This window comes from Benincasa hispida, chromosome 9 (genome assembly GCF_009727055.1).
Source record: "Benincasa hispida cultivar B227 chromosome 9, ASM972705v1, whole genome shotgun sequence".
Classification (NCBI taxonomy): Eukaryota; Viridiplantae; Streptophyta; class Magnoliopsida; order Cucurbitales; family Cucurbitaceae; genus Benincasa; species Benincasa hispida.
The window spans coordinates 85,358,015-85,374,164 of NC_052357.1; positions in this window are offsets into that span (position 1 = coordinate 85,358,015).

The following is a 16,150-nucleotide window of genomic DNA, read 5'->3' on the forward strand; positions in this document are numbered from 1 at the left end:
GTTTCTATCACTTATAGACTTTTATCAATTTCTATCACTTATAGACACTGATAGACTTCTATCAGCCTCTATCAAAGAAGATTAAATTTTGTTATTTTATGTAAATAATTTTTCTTATTTTTTTTTATTTTTTAAAATTCCACCCTAAAAATTGTAAAAAGAAGAAAAAACAAACCATTAGAAAGAAAAATATGAGTTTTTCTAAAAGTTTACATTACAGTAAGCACTAAACACAAGATTAACATGATTTTTTTTTTCAAAAAAAAAGTATATAAATANAAAAAAAGTATATAAATATTTATATTTAATAGAGAATTTGTTATTATATATATTCATATTTTTATAACATATAATATATATTTTTATACCCGATCCCCTGTCAAACTAGGGGTTCTCTAGAAAATTTGTTCTCTTGAGAATTTGCTAAACACAAGATTAGCTTGAGTTTTTTTTTTTAAAAAAAAAAAATTATATAAATATTTATATTTAATAGAGAATTTGTTATTATATATATTCATATTTTTATAACATAAAATATATCTTTTTATGTCTGATCCCCTATCAAATTAGGGATTCTCCATCCCGATTGGAGTAGGGAACTGCAAAAATCCAATCTATGGAAATTTTTGTAACATTAGAAGGATTCTAATATTATGAAAAAGATGGGAAGTTTATAATGGTTATAAATGCTACATGAAAAATAAATAAATAAATAAATAAAAAGACACCCTACATTACTACATGGAACATAAATATGTAGATCTAATTTAATTAAGAATTAAGCTTAATGGGAAGGTAACTTTGTATAATTAATAATTCTTGACTAATTTTTTGTTGCATCTATTTTTGTACCGTCTCCTCCAATTAAACATAACAAAATAAAAGATATTTTTTTTAATAAAGTAGAAAGATGATTTGACAATTAAGTTTTTTTGTTATACAAAGATTGGTGTGGCCTGAGATATACATAAGTATTTTTCTTCTATAATTTATTTACTCATGAGAATATGAACCTATATAAAAGAGTACAAGTGGTCCAAAGTTATCAAGAATAATGTTCAAAGTTACTAGAAACAATCGATCCGTGCCCTCTTTTGATTGTGAGAGAGCGATATCTCGTTCCCATCCATTCCAATCAAAGTCAATTTCGATTGGAATATTGAAGACAAAATGAGATTTACTTGTGTATTCTAATTTAGTATCTACTTTGTTACACTATGGTCAAATGTTCATCACAAGTCAACCAACCATTAATGAGTGGAATATAATAACTTTTTCTCCGTCTGAATATTATTGGATCTATGGTTGAAGTTGAATGATTAAAAGAAATTTGGTCACTTCACATGGAAATATTCTACATTTTTTGCTTTATTCCCTCGAACCTTTTATGGGAAATTTGATCACTTATGGAATTGGTTCATTGAAATTGCAACTACACAAATAAAGTTGATTATTTTAAGAAATAAACCATCCCGAGAAAAATAAAATAAAATTTTGTTACTTGTAAATATTTTCACGAAAATTAAATGTTAAAAAATAATAATAATAAAAAAGTTAATTGAATAATCAAATATTTTAAACAAGTCCAATCCCTACCATCCACGGATTAGACAGACACTAATTCTAAATCTATTAAAAATGTATTTTGCCTTTATTATAAATATTAGGATAATAGATACTCATGCTTAATGTCCATTGGCCATGTGTCTCATTTTTCAAAGTGTTGTCCATGTGTCTTAAGATTACACACTATTAGTGTATATGTAATACACATCCTACTTACCAAATTATCTATAAATAGTGGCGTTTGGAGAGTTTTGAAAGATACACACATTGGACAAAATCCATTAAAATTGGAGAAACTGGAGAATTTAGAGAAAGTTTTTATTTTATATTTTGTAAATTTATATATTGTGTTATTTTAATATTTGTTTATATTATTATTATATTTTATTGGTATTTGTGTTTCGGTTGTGCTGTTCAAGTTCACAACACGTTATCAGCACGAGTTTCTATCGTTTTCCTTGCTAAAGATCGATCCTAAAGGCATGTCGATTTTTTCCTCTTCGTTATAATTAATAAATTTAATGTTATTTTGCATATTTAATATCTATTAAATTTCTAACATAAATACAATATTTTATGATAATGTTGCCATGACAAATCTCACAAAATTAGAATTTTTCGCCCTTGATTTTAAGAGCAGTAATTATTTGTCATAGATACTTGATGTCGAAATCCACCTGGATGCTATGAATCTTGGAAAGACTATTAAAGAAGGAAATACGACATCCAGTAAAGACAACGCAAAATCTATGATTTTCCTTCGTCGTCATCTCCACAAGGAATTGAAAATGGAGTATTTTAAAATAAAAGATCCCCGTATCTTGTGAAAATTTTTGAAAGAGAGGTATAATCATAAAAAAAACAGTTATTCTTCCTATAGCTCGTTATGAGTGGATGCATTTGAAGCTACAAGATTTCAAATCAGTAAGTGATTACAACTCCACATTATTTAAAATTAGTTTGAAACTGTTGTTATGTGGAGAGAAAATTATTGATGATGATATGTTATAGAAGACATTTTATACTTCGTGTTGCATCAAGGGTTGGGGCTAGAAGACTTTCCTCGATCAAGATGAAGTTAAGATCGTTAACCAAAAAAAATAGTTTTAATAGAATCTTTCCAATTTGTATAATTAATTTTAGTAAAAAAAAAAAAAGGGAAAATAATGTAAAAATAGAATTTGACATTTTGCTGAAATGAAACAAATTGATCTACATTAGATTTTAGCATAACTCTAATAAATCCAATCAATTTTAGCAAAATTTTAATGAACCACATTTAATATCTAATTTTGCAATGATGTTCTCAGTGATTTAGTACAAAAGCCACCAAAGGGTGGCCAGTCACCCATTCACTGAGACATTTTCAACTAATTAGTACATTAGAATAACTCTTATTCTTATAACGATTAATCATCATTAATTTGATCAAGAAATCATTAACTTTCTTAACAATTCATGTAAGTGTGACCCTACATTTTAGACCCTAAAGTTCCATCCCAATGAGCTAACCAAAGGACAAACCCAATTGGGTCAAAAACAAAAGTAATCATATCCTTTTTTGGAGTCTACCCTGATATTGACCCAATGCACAAACCACTCGAAGTAGGTGTTGGGTTATATGTGAAGGAACCTTTGAAGGTCCTTGAGCGGAAGCATGAAAATCGGTCCAAAATTTATTTTTACAAAATCAAAATTAAAGAGTACAAATGTTATGCATAATCATAAATTTACAATATGCAAAAAAAAAAAAAAAAAAAAAAAAAAAAAAAAAAAAAAAAAAAAGAAGAAAGAATTAGGGTGAGAGAAAACTTATCCTTGAAGAACCCTTCTTCACGTATTTCCTTTCTCCGAATTTGTCACAAACAAGCTTGATCCAAATGGTCACCAACCACGAAAAGAGCCTCATGTATTCTCTAATGGGATGAGAATCACTAAAGAGTTGTGGGTTCTTAGGTTTTTAGAACAAAGGAACTGATTGAGAGAAAAAACTTCTGTCTCTTTTTGGAATTGTGTAAGTCTTTAGAGCACTACGTCCACACATGCACTAAATATAGAGAAAAGGGGGAAGAGAGTTGCAACTCCCTCTCAAAACCATTTTAAAAATAAATTAAAATAATTTAATATATAAATATATGATAACTACCTTATCATGTAATATATATTAAACTAAATGTTATATCTAATATTGTAACATATAGCTTTCATTCTCTCAACAATGCATGATATTTAATATAAATATTATTTATATTAAACTTAATTATCAGAGTCCAGTTCACATAATTAATATTTGAATCAAATTCAAATATTTATTTCCTCTCAAATAATGTATCAAATACATTATAGCAATTATATGATATATAATTAAGTAAAAGTAATTATATCACATATGATTAATTCCCTCAATTAATTTGAGCAATTCAAATTAATCCAAAATTGTTTCTCATTTAATCCCTTTTGAGCTATAGAGAACCTCATGGACCTGTATATTAAAGCTCCAATGGTACTTGAATAATTAATTAAAATTCTTAATTAAAATATTCAACATCCATTAACTATTGGGCATTCTGCTAAAGACCCACAATTGCACTCTTCGCACTACAGATATATTTTTGTATCCATTAGATATAACCAGTCAACAATGCGATGACCCTTCACAAATTGCACGTAAGTACAGCTAGGCCAAAATTACCATTTTGCCCCTATAGTTACATCTAACTTCTTAAGTACCACTGATCCCTCTAATGAACAATAAATCATAGTCTAACTATGACTAAACTGTTGGAATATAGAAACATGCAGCAGAAGAAAACATGATCACTAAGCATTCCAATTCCTCGATTTTGACATCAAAATAAGCATGTTCATGGGGTATCAAGAGGGTTTCATTACATACCTTTGAAGATCCTCTTCCAACTCAAAATTCAGCTGCAATTTTCTCCAATTATTGTTGTAGACACCACTAGAGATTCCCTACTATTCTCTAAGAGCCTTAGATTGAGTTGTGAGACTCAAAACAAACTTGAACTTAGGGAATTGTATGAGAGGTTTTCTGGTTTTTCAGCTTGTTGAAGAATAACTTCTTTAACCTTCAAACACTCAACAATTCAGCAATTGTCTTTCTTTTTCCACTCAATTAAGAGTGGTTTTATTATATGACTTATAAACTGATCACTTGAAGTGATTCTAGCTACTCCTTGATTTTGGTGGTGGAATTATGTGTAAGAAGGCGACTAACCTTCTTGCTTGAAAATAGGAAAATCCCACTTCTAACCTTCTTGCTTGAAAATGAGAAAACCCCACATTGGGATTTTTCTCTATTTTCAATTTCTCTTTTTTATTTTGAAATTTGATGTAATGACTCGACCCCCTAGGACTTAAGTTAGGCCGTTACTAAATACATGCATGCATGGAACTCAAAACGACACTCGGCTATGACAAAATAAATGCTAACTAAATAAGGTAAGTTCAAAAGACTTTCATTAAATTCAAATATTAAAACAATAGTAGGGTACCCATAAATCATAAAGGACAATAAATAAGTCTAAAAACAATTCTTAAATATAAGTTTTAAACATCAAAACTAAAAATTAAGAGAAACATGAAAAAAACTTTAAATCTCATGATGCGGAAGCGTAAAAACTAGTCCTAGTGGCTCGATCACGAATTCTGCTTTGTCCATCCCTGATGTATCTCTACCCTTACCTGAAACAACAACATGAGAAAGAATGAGTATAAAATACTCAGTAAGTAACCCCACTACTGGGGTCAGGTTGGACATCTATGTCCTCTAGATACCCACCTCTAGTGAAACATATAAACTGCTCTAGTCCTCATAGGACACATATGCACATGAAATAAGAAGAAGACTGAGTCCTATCCTACTGTAGTTAAGTATGCCCACTACCTCTGGTGAATACCGAAGAGACACAAACTGGAGAATCTTGAAAGAGACACAAACTGGTGAATCCTGAAGGAAACACAAACTGGTGAATCCTGAAAGAAACACAAACTGGTGGATCCCGAAGAAAACACAAAATCGAATGGGCATCTAACTAATCAGTAAGGACATTTGCACAGTCCCAACATCATAATCATCACTGTACGAATTTATGACATACATATAAACCTCAACATCATAGTTTTATAACATACATGTATACTTCAACATCATCAGATCAAATACAACCATACAGAAGCACATACCATCTCATACTAGCATCTAAGTGTCCATGTGCGTAAATAAAAAATTCAGATCTCGTACCAGAACATACTTTGATCATATTATACTATCAGTCTATCATGCTAACATTCTGCCGTAACATACATTTATCATGCTAGCATACATCTAATGTCTGGCTCGTGGACAGTTCTAGTAGTAAGATTATTTACCTCTAATCGCAAACTCTAGAAACTAGAAGCTCAACCTCTTCCTTGCCCAATGGAACCTTGAATCAAACAAACATGCAAAACAATTTTATTCCTTGTTGGTTGTTGTTCGAAATTTGGAGCCATTAAGAAGTAGGTAACTCAAATCTAAGTCGTAAGCGTTGTGGCTGTTGAAGTTGTATGCTGCAGCGTCAGAGGACATTGGTTAGAGATCGTGGGCATTGTCGTTGTTCATTGGAAGGAGAAAACGAACAGATGGGAGGTGGGGTTTGACTTTTTATTAAAAAAAAAAACAATAATAATAATAATAAAACAAAAAAGGAAATAAGTAAAATTACATTTAATTCCTTTCCGTTTTACTATTAAATTCTATTACATTTAATTCATTTCCGTTTTACTATTAAATTCCTTTCCATTTCAAAAGAAAATTAATTCATGCCATTAATTTTTAATTTGGATAATTTCACGCCAACAATTAAATTTCCGTACTTATACTTGAAGTCCAAAATTCCAAAAATGTCCTCCAACTAATAATAATTACGGAAATTTCAAATAATAAAGTTACTAAAATTACATTATTACTAAAAAAATGTGCGGGGTGTTACATTTGATTTTCAAAATCAAAACTTTTTCCAATTTTAATTCTTTAATCACTACCTCAGAAATTGGATTACTTGACGTTTTTCCAATGTCAAGTAAAGGGTATACTTGACACTTATAAAAGCATCAACTATTCGAGTGTCAAGTATAATGTGATAACTTGACTTCAAAAAAGTCAAGGAATATGTTTCTTGATACAATTTTCATATCAAGAAAGATAATACACTTGAGGTGGTATGTCAAGTTTATTCGAGTGTCAAGTATATTGTGATAGTCTTTGATGTTTTTTATGTGTCAAGTATATGTCTTTTTGTTTTCAAATTGAATGCCCCAATCGATATTCTCATTTTCTGCCTTGTATTCCAACAATACAATTACATCAAATAAATAAACATTATACATTTAAGATCTATCAATTCAATATATTCACTAAAAATCCATATGTTCAACTATGAACACTCCTCACAAATTATAACAATATTTCTCTTTCACATGTACATGCACAAAATAAAATATCAACTATTGCTTTTGTATAAAAAAAAACTCAACTTTCAACAAACACAAAAGTGACGAATTGTTTAATAAATAACCTCTCAACAAAGTACATTATTTAATCTATACATTGAGTTTTGAAGTCTAAAGATCGAGAACTAAGGGTCAGGTAAGCCATGTTTAAGCAAGTCAACCTGCAAAATAGAATAAAAGGCGATAACATGAAATTTCAAAATATATAAATAAGTGTTAAAATACAACAACGTAATCCAACCTAAGAAAAGTTCAATAATAATGGTTACAAAATGCAAATTCTAGCAACTATGTAACAATTCCAAAAGAGTTTCAAGGCCTTAATACCTATCAAAACGTCCAAACATCGTTAACTTTGTTGGACAGTGGCTCTAAACCCTTGAAATCTTTGAATTGAACATTAAAAATTGAAAATAACTCAATTATTAGATCAATACTTCAATGGTAACAAAGAACTATTAATACTAACCTCCAAACTTACCAAAACCTTGCCAAAATCGGTCTCAAACCTATTAAACAGTAACTCAACTCCTTCCAACACTTCAAAATCAATCTCATCATCAAACATTCAAACAAGCAAATCATTACAGAAGATGCTACATTAAAACCCAAATCACAAATTCATTCAAATACTGTTGGATCGATATGGCAACCCTAGAGGGGGGTGAATAGGGTTTAATTAAACTTTTTTTTTAAATTAACAAAATTAAACTAATTAATACACTTTTTATAAATAATAATAAAAATTCAAATTATGCAACAAATAAGATGATAAAAAAATATGATAATTTAATTATATCAAATTTTAGCAAATGAATAAGAACAAACTAAAACATACAATAAATTGCTTAAATTAATTGCAAAAATAAAAAAGTAAGAGTTAGAGAAGAAGACACCGTAATTTTTATAATGGTTCGGTCAAACTCGACCTACTCCACTCCCCAAGCGCTCTTGGAAATTTGAATAAAATATTTTCGACTCTTTCCACGGATTAGAGCCCAACTGTTTCACGGGTTCAAGAGCAAACCCGATCCTTTCCACAGTTTAGGATCAAACCATTACAAATGTTAGAATTTTTTAAGAACACAATACAACTCTCACTAGAGTGGATTAACAAGTTTAAGCACTCAACAAGTTTATCCTCACAATATAATAACACTCTCTCAAGAATAAGATGAAAAGAAAAATTGGGAACTTAGAGAGAGCAACAATGGAACTTTTGAGTTTTGGAGGATTATGAAATGTAAAATTTGTTGATTTAAAATTTGGAGAGGAAGATGGTTTATATAAAGATGGAAAATTTTTTAGAAACCACAATTAATTTGGACTATTGGATTTTGGANATATTTCTCTTTCACATGTACATGCACAAAATAAAATATCAACTATTGCTTTTGTATAAAAAAAAACTCAACTTTCAACAAACACAAAAGTGACGAATTGTTTAATAAATAACCTCTCAACAAAGTACATTATTTAATCTATACATTGAGTTTTGAAGTCTAAAGATCGAGAACTAAGGGTCAGGTAAGCCATGTTTAAGCAAGTCAACCTGCAAAATAGAATAAAAGGCGATAACATGAAATTTCAAAATATATAAATAAGTGTTAAAATACAACAACGTAATCCAACCTAAGAAAAGTTCAATAATAATGGTTACAAAATGCAAATTCTAGCAACTATGTAACAATTCCAAAAGAGTTTCAAGGCCTTAATACCTATCAAAACGTCCAAACATCGTTAACTTTGTTGGACAGTGGCTCTAAACCCTTGAAATCTTTGAATTGAACATTAAAAATTGAAAATAACTCAATTATTAGATCAATACTTCAATGGTAACAAAGAACTATTAATACTAACCTCCAAACTTACCAAAACCTTGCCAAAATCGGTCTCAAACCTATTAAACAGTAACTCAACTCCTTCCAACACTTCAAAATCAATCTCATCATCAAACATTCAAACAAGCAAATCATTACAGAAGATGCTACATTAAAACCCAAATCACAAATTCATTCAAATACTGTTGGATCGATATGGCAACCCTAGAGGGGGGTGAATAGGGTTTAATTAAACTTTTTTTTTAAATTAACAAAATTAAACTAATTAATACACTTTTTATAAATAATAATAAAAATTCAAATTATGCAACAAATAAGATGATAAAAAAATATGATAATTTAATTATATCAAATTTTAGCAAATGAATAAGAACAAACTAAAACATACAATAAATTGCTTAAATTAATTGCAAAAATAAAAAAGTAAGAGTTAGAGAAGAAGACACCGTAATTTTTATAATGGTTCGGTCAAACTCGACCTACTCCACTCCCCAAGCGCTCTTGGAAATTTGAATAAAATATTTTCGACTCTTTCCACGGATTAGAGCCCAACTGTTTCACGGGTTCAAGAGCAAACCCGATCCTTTCCACAGTTTAGGATCAAACCATTACAAATGTTAGAATTTTTTAAGAACACAATACAACTCTCACTAGAGTGGATTAACAAGTTTAAGCACTCAACAAGTTTATCCTCACAATATAATAACACTCTCTCAAGAATAAGATGAAAAGAAAAATTGGGAACTTAGAGAGAGCAACAATGGAACTTTTGAGTTTTGGAGGATTATGAAATGTAAAATTTGTTGATTTAAAATTTGGAGAGGAAGATGGTTTATATAAAGATGGAAAATTTTTTAGAAACCACAATTAATTTGGACTATTGGATTTTGGAAAAGAAAAATCAATGGTGGGGATTTTAAATTAAACTAGTCGTTAGATACAAACAAAATATAATATTAAATTCTTTTTCTTTTGAAATTCATTTCTTTTTAAAATTAATCAAAAAAATAAAAAAGCATACCATGTGTCAAAAACTAGCCGTTAGACACAAACATAAACTAATATTAAATTCATTTTCCTTTTAATTCATTTTCTTTTTAAAGTCAATCCAAAAATAAAAAACATACCATGTATAAAAAAACTAGTCGTTAGACACAAACATAAAATAATATTAAATTTATTTTCCTTTTAAATTTCTTTTTAATTTCAATTTTTTATTTTAAATCAATCCAAAAATCAAAAGTTCATTATATGTTATCTCTTAATGATCCATCATTCAATTAATATGCTACCACATGTCTATATGCAGATGGTCTAGTTATGCCACGTCATCTACCAAGGTATTATATCTATAGACTTGTTTCTGTCATATCGTCTTCGTTTTTAGCTCTGATTTGAGTGATTCAAGAAGTGTTGGAATCATTGTTCCAAGCTCTACGCTATGGACATATTAACACACTAAGATTTTCAGTAATTAAAAATTGAGTTTGTTATCATCAAAACATTGATTAATTAATTAATTAAAATTAATTAATTTGAGATTAAGGGCCAAAAAGCCAACAAATACATCCAAAACACTTACTCGAAGTGTTTGCTCAAATCGATGATTCACTCGAGCCTCGTTCAACTTTTCTGAAAAGAAAACAAAAGAGGAACAAGAACACTCATACAATAATTTATTTGTCCAGTCCTTACCCAAAACAAGCTACAACCTGAATTTATGACCCAAACATAATGGGTTTTTATCAGAACTAACCCAAAATCAAACAATAATTAAGATTATGCATATAAACCCACAAAATTACCAAACCTTACCCAAAACAAGGATTGGGGGTGTTCGATTACAGATCTGGGCGGGGCTGAAGGCGTTCGGCTACAGATCTGGGCAGCGCTGAAGCCTCGTGAACGACGTGCACAGTTGGCTGGCTGGTCCGATTGAGCAGACGGTGAGGGAGCTGAGCAGACGACGAGGGAGAAGGGTGGCACGGCTAAGTAGACGATGGAATGCAAAACTCAATAACAACGGCGTGAATGGAGGCGAGGGGAGAATAAAGGCTGACGACGGCTAGGGCTCTTAGCGCACGGAAGAAGAAAAAAAATTGGGGGGAAGGGGAAGGTCGTGAGTGAGATGGTGAAGAAGGAGAGAAATAGTTTTTAATTTGAGAGGGAAATGAAAATGGGAGAGGGAATATTATTTTATTTGATAATTTTGGTTAGAGGGAAACCAAAATTGAGAGAAAAATGAAAATGGGAGATGGAGGGAAGCAAAAAACAATCTCTACACGATCGCTGAGTAAAGTAAAGGAGGGGAGAAAATTTTTTTAATTTGAGAGGGAAATGAAAATAGTAAACTCTCTATACGATCGCTAAGCAACACTAGACGATCGCCCACAAACACCTCGCAATCACTTACCCAGAACTACATGATCGTTTACAAAACATTACACGATCGCTTACCAGTTTCTATATGATCGCCTACGAAATGCTACACGATCGCTGAACTCTGCTACACGATTGCTGAGTAACACTAGACGATCACCCATAAACACCATGCAATCGCTTACTCGGAACTACACAATCGCTTATAAAAACATCACACGATTGCTTAATAGTTTTTATACGATCACTACCAAATGCTACACGATCGCTGAACTCTGCTACACGATTGCTGAGTAACACTAGACGATCACCCATAAACACCATGCAATCGCTTACTCGGAACTACACAATCGCTTATAAAAACATCACACGATTGCTTAATAGTTTTTATACGATCACTACCAAATGCTACACGATCGCTGAACTCTGCTACACGATTGCTGAGTAACACTAGACGATCACCCATAAACACCATGCAATCGCTTACTCGGAACTACACAATCGCTTATAAAAACATCACACGATTGCTTAATAGTTTTTATACGATCACTACCAAATGCTACACGATCGCTGAGTAACACTAGACAATTGCCCACAAATACCCCACGATCGCTTACCCGGAACTACACGATCACTTACCAGTTTCTATACGATCGCCTACCAAATGCTACACGATCACTAAGCTCTATTACACGATCACTTTGCTCTGTTATACAATCGCCTAGTAGAAGTAGACGATGAACGACACATAATTGAAGGCCTATCAAATATCCGAAATATTCCGTTAATCTCCTCTTTTTTAACCCTTTTACTTGACACGAAAAAAATGTCAAGTAAAAACTTCTTATACTTGACATGAAAATTGTGTCAAGCAAAGGTTTGCGTGAAAATATCCGAAATATTCCATCAATCTCCGCTTTTTTAACCCTTTTACTTGGCATAAAAAGAATATCAAGTAAGTGTTGGGTTTTATGTCCTAAAACTCATGGTTTGTAAACATTAGAACTTATTCTAAGAATTCGATAAAGTTGTTGTTGAACATATTATTTTTTAGAAATCTAATAAACCTAAGTCCTTTGACTATTATATGAGTACTTGAACTTTATGTAGAGACATACAAGTGGATCAGGTTCGAGTAAATAGTCAAAATGATCTATAGTATATGAATAAGGTTGGGTACTTTATTCTGGTAACACTATTGGATGCGGCCTACTCTGTAATTGTTACAAAGAGTTGTAAAGTGCTACATACGAAGTGATCCTAATTCGTGCATGTTGAGACCTGAGGAATGGGGGTGTCTTGTGCAAATGAGTTTTGTGCAAGATCGAACAACGAAACTTGTCACTCTTACTTTATAACGTTGTTTACTGTTTAAAACTGACTATTTCGAATCAATGGTCTAGGTAACTTAACCTTAATCCTGAGCTAATTGTGAACTTCTGTTTGTTCGGGATTATCCTTTGATCTGCAAACGGTGAAAGTAGACCAATTGCCTCTGCTCAATAAGCTTACCATTTTGAGGTTAAGACCGGATGAATAGCTGGGAACATATGGTGCAAGAGGGAATTCACTCCTACCCAGTTAGGGTTAGTAGAGAGGTTGTTCCCTTCAAGTGCTGATTCTGGGTCTTGAACAAGAGGCCTCACCCTCTCATTGGCTTGAGAGGGATTCAATTTGATGATTGGATCAAAATCAATTATTCATTAGGGGATCAGTGGAACTTAAGAAACAAGAGGTAATTTCAGGGATAAAACAGAGATTCGACCCAACCATTATTACGAGCAACCTGTGAAGGGTTAACTTACTAATCATGGTTATATCGAATGGACGTAATATATCTACAATGAGGGGAGTTCAACTATGGGATTTAGTAGAATTACCCATTAGTTAATGAATAGGGGTTAGATTGGTCTAATGAGTTTAATCGATTAACCTTGGATGGTTGGAGGCCATGATCTGTAGGTCCGCGAGGTCCCTCTACTAACTCGTAAATGGGTACGCTTTACGGTAGCTTGAGAAATTAATTTGAAACATTCAAATTAAACGAAACAAGAGAATAAGTATTTAAATATGATTTAAATATATGAAGATGATTATTGTGCAAAAATTAATATTTGATATTTAATTAATTAAAATTTTAAATTAATTTAATAAAATCTTTTTTTGAATGAAAATGATTTAAATTCATTTTATATTTAAATAAAAAAATGGAAAATTTGTTTGCATGGTTGCACAAAATGGAAAAAGAGTTTTCTCCATTATCATCATTTTTATGCTCACACGCAAACCATGATCTTCTCTACTTTGATTCTCCAAGCATGAGTTGCAAGCCATGCACTCCATCACTTTTCATGTTCATCTAAATATATAAAGAAGATTGGAGTTGTTGGAGAGGAGGGGAATACAGAATTCGGAGAGAAAAATAGTGGAGAAGAAGAAACTGTCTTCTTAAATTTACTGCTGTAAGCTTTCCTTGTTTCTTCACATCTACAAGCTATTCTTGAGTCCCACAACTTTGCCTAAAGCTCCAAGAGCATAGTAGGGAGGCTTTGAGGTGATTCACATTGATATCAAGTGAAGACAGTAGCTGAACAAACGTTTTCTTGGAGAGTTCATCAAATGTATGTTCTGAAAACCCATTTTTTATGAAGAGCATGCTTTAGTTTTTGCCAAAATTAGTGCATTAGAATACTTATGGATCCTTGATACTTTCGCTGCATGTTGATAAATCTAACAATTGGTATCAGAGCATCTTTTAAGCTTTCAATTCGGTCTAATTTTGGCAAGGTGGGTGTTTTTTCATGAGATATATGAAACTGTTGCACTGTTATGATTTTCTCTATTTTGGCATTTTAATTCTCTTTAATTTCTTGATTAAATTTATAATTATCTCTTATTTGATGAACATTGATGTGTTAGCAAGAGTCTGGAATTTATTTGGAGTCATTAGAGTTGAAATTAAGATGTAATTGAAGAAACAAGCGAAGGAGGTCGAGCTGCTGTTCCAAAGTTTTCAGCTTCTGCTTAAATCTGTTGCTGAGGTCCAGTTGTTAAACGATCGTTTAGCTCCATACATTACACGATGAGAAGAAAAGCTAGACAATCGTTTAGTAATATGTGTTGGTCGTTGTGATGTTGAACGACTAAACGATCGTGTTACCTGCGGGAGCTAAGCGATGTGTTCATTTGCTATACGATAGCATTACGCGATTCGTTTAGTTTTGTCATGGGAACTAGACGATACGTTGATTTTTCTAAAATGATGGCACTATAGATTGTTTAACAATGATGCACGTTAACGATGCGAGAAGTGTACACGATAGACTGAGCGAACGTTTGTCGCAGAACTAAGCGATCGTGTAGATAAATGCTATGCATGCGATGATGTTCTATACGATGGAGCTAAAATGATCGTTTAGCTGCGGATATAAACATGACTTGAATGCACTAGGCGATGGTGTTATGTGATCGTTTAGTACTATGCGATGGAGCTAAACGATTGTACTGCGATGGAACTAAACGATCGTCTAATCCTATGCGATAGAGCTAAACGATCGTCTAACTTCCAGCAAACACTATGCGATCGTGTACTTCCTCTCAACCCAAGGCAACGATGCTAGACGATTACCTCCAGGCGTTACACGATCGGCCTTAGCAGTATATTGAGGTTGGACCGAGAGCAACCGATTCGATCGGTTTACTCAAGGTTCAATCCGGTTCAGCCTCAAATGGTTGTGGTTGGTCCGGTTCAGACTCGTCCAGCCTGATTCAAGTTGTTTTGGGTTCGGTTTGGAGTAGTTCAAGCGGTTCAAAGACGGTTATGAAGCTGTTTTTAATAGTTAGTTATCTGTTTGTTTGTTTATACCAAAACGAAAACCATAACAGTTAGTATTTAATTGTTTATGTAGGACATGTATGTGATAGTTAAATTTGTATATGTATACAGTATGCCATGTAGATTTAAAATCCCACCGTAGGAAGCATGATACATGCATTAAAAGTATGTTATAAAATGTTATAATATATAGTATGCATGTTAGTGTTATGTTTAATATAATAGTTATATTAGATATTGAATTAAGTTGACGGTCTATGGAACACCTCCTATCTGGGGATTATAGCCGAATAATTGAGCGTTGGTAACCGGTTTTATGAGCATTCGTGAACGATGTGAGGTAATAAAATGGTTTATCACCTAGACATTGTAGGTTAAACCAATTACAAGAGTTATATTTGGATAAACTACTTAGATTTAGGTTGTATGAAATTAACCGTCTTGCCTAAATAAAATACCCAAACATTTTGAACACTTCAGTGGGAGAATAAAAGTTATTAGCTCTTACGTCCTCAAGAGTTCACACCGTGAGATCCATGCACGTCTTGTCGATTTTACCTCGACTGCTCCATACGGAAAGTGTTTGCATGGGTCAATAATAAGGTGAATGGGAGAAGTCGTTCATAGTAAGTGGGTGAAGGAAATGTGTCAATATTGTCCTACGGTCTTCTCCATTAGTTTGAACCATGAGATTCTTATGTTGCGCCTACTGTCGTTTTTCATGCGGCACTAGCTAACTGTTAATCGTGACGATCTCTACGGAAGGTTGTAACATAGGATTCGGAACAACCTAGGCTTCAGTAAAATAAATAGGGTCTTATAGTTCCATCTTGGGTATTGTCTTCTATTTCAGAGGCATACTCATACCGTTCTATAAGATATGAAAATAGCAGGTCTACACTTACAAGACTTACTAAGTGTTATTAATGATCTTGACCGAAAATGATAACTAAATGACTATCGGAATATGAGTTATTCTGGAGATAGTATTTGGTCAAGAACTGTCTTGCTTTTG